General features: G+C 42.2%; 1 non-coding gene across 1 annotated transcript; it reads left to right on the top strand.

Moving 5' to 3' along the window:
* Positions 1-2,141: 2,141 nt before the first annotated feature.
* Positions 2,142-2,213, top strand: trnap-cgg. Its single transcript has one exon. It is a non-coding gene; the product is annotated as a tRNA-Pro (tRNA).

The following is a 2,213-nucleotide window of genomic DNA, read 5'->3' as shown; positions in this document are numbered from 1 at the left end:
ACATTTAAGCTCTGTGGGAGTGTCCCCCCAAGAGGGACAATGGACCCCCTAATGATCCTCTACCTAATCACATGAGCCAAGGTGTGAAAATGGGTGTAGGTCACAATTAGCCAAGGTTTCAGGTGAGCTCATTGTGAAACCTAGCCCCACCCCATCATGTGATTTGAGGTCTGATGGCCCAGGATGTGAGTGGGCCTTCCCAGACGATGAGCTCAGAACCTTAAAGAACCTTAAAGAAGTCCAGGCGTTTTGTTTCTAAGCTCCTTAGACTACGATGACCTGGATGACTGAGAACCTTCACAGACAATTAACTAAACTGTGATGCTCTGTGCGCCCCGTGTTTTGTTTTGGTTTTTTTTTTGCGGCGGATCTGTAAAGTCACATGGCTGTATTCCTCTGATGTCTGGCATTTGATTTGAATCTTTCATAGTCAGCTTGAGATGGATGCGCTTAATGGCCTGCATGGAGTTGAGGCGGATATGCGAGGCGGACATCACAGGAAATAGAGGAGGGAAGAGCAAACCAGATGCACTGTGAGGGCCGAGGGTTTAATTCTCGCTTCGTCCAGCTACGCTAAAAAAATGTATCCAGTCAACACTGTGCAGCAAAATGAACTGTGGTTAAGATACACTCAGTGCTTCTGTTCACTTATTACCTCAATCCATCATTCCCGCAAACAATTTGACACCCTGTTGTAAAGTGCCTGCCAGGGCTCTCGTGCCCACAGAATGGTCAGAGGTTTTTTTTTAGAGTTTTCTTCTTCGTCGTCTCTGTCTTCTGTTTCTCTCTCTCGGTTTTGTTTGGTCGTTGATGGCTGTGACAGTGTTGCGCTTGTCCTTATCTGCATCTTCATGGATCTTCTTTGGTATTGTGAAATAGGTGGATAAAAACTAATAAAGTGGTTATGACAACAGTTCTGGAGTCGTAGCTTTTTAACATGACGTCAAAAAAACAAAAGCAAAAAAAAGAAAAGAAGAAAGTGTGGGATGTATGTGCTGGGTTTGAGTGGCTGATTCCTTCAGACTTGCCAAGCCATCCGGATTACACTTCAACTAAACAATTGCACTCAGCATGCAAGCCTTTATACATAATCACACACTAAGAAAAGGCTTTAAGCTCTTTTTGTTGTGTGCCAGACTGGATTAACAGCGTATTTGCTGTCAGATGGCACGTGTGTGTCTTTTACATGGAGGCAGTACTCAGCAAAGACACTCCACAGAAATCCTGACCGCTGATGTAGACATAATAGATTACTCATAAATTTAACGAAGATCATGATGATTCGTGACTGCTCATCTGCCCACACACCACATTTCTTGGCGATCGGTTCATCTTAGCTGTGAGCTCAAGTCTAACCTCCAACTGCACAACACTTCATTAAAGTTCTCAATCTCACTTCAGCTGATTTCTTGTGACTTCCTCAAAACCCAACCTTTACAGTCTGGTGACCAGCAATTTATGTCTACACTCTCTATACTTTTATCTCTAAAACACCAAATTTAGCTGTAATTTAGGTAAGTTTCCTTTTATCTGTCTAAATTTATTTATTTTTTTTGAAAGGGGAGAGTTTGGTTAGAAGAATCCCCTCGAGGTTCTCACTGTGTTTGATGCCAAAGAAGAAGAAATAAAAGATATCTATGATCTGTTTCCCAAGAAGATATTAATAATCTATGGGAGGCAGGAAAGAAAGCTTTAGAGATAAACTGGCTTCTGCCACTCTAGACTGAAGAATCAACAACTGTGTAGGTCACAGTAAGATTTTCATGCAGAAATGAATGGTGGCTAGATACCTTTGGTAATAGGAAGCTGACCTTTGTGGCTTCAAGGATAGACTGTAAAAAATCAACACATCAAGTAATGTTTTCAACCCTTGAGTTTATTCTGGCTGTGCATATTGTTTTTTTTTCAAAGCCAGAAATTAGAGGACAAAAGGATAGACCAACTAACCACTAACCATTGGTTAGCTTCGTTACTAAGGTACATCCTGTTTTCCATGATTTTAACGGAGACGCTAACAATGGATCATTAAAGATGATTAAATTAAGCTAATAGGTAGGCTACTTAGAAGCTAAACAGGTCTCTGTAGGTTCAACAAGCGATGTAGGTACACCAATCTTTTATGCCATTGGGGACTCATCAGTGGCTCGTTGGTCTAGGGGTATGATTCTCGCTTCGGGTGCGAGAGGTCCCGGGTTCAAATCCCGGACGAGCCC

This window comes from Simochromis diagramma, unplaced genomic scaffold, assembly GCF_900408965.1.
Source record: "Simochromis diagramma unplaced genomic scaffold, fSimDia1.1 OVJJ01000325.1, whole genome shotgun sequence".
Classification (NCBI taxonomy): Eukaryota; Metazoa; Chordata; class Actinopteri; order Cichliformes; family Cichlidae; genus Simochromis; species Simochromis diagramma.
Note: the sequence above shows the minus strand (reverse complement) of the source record. Positions and strands in the feature narration are given on the sequence as shown.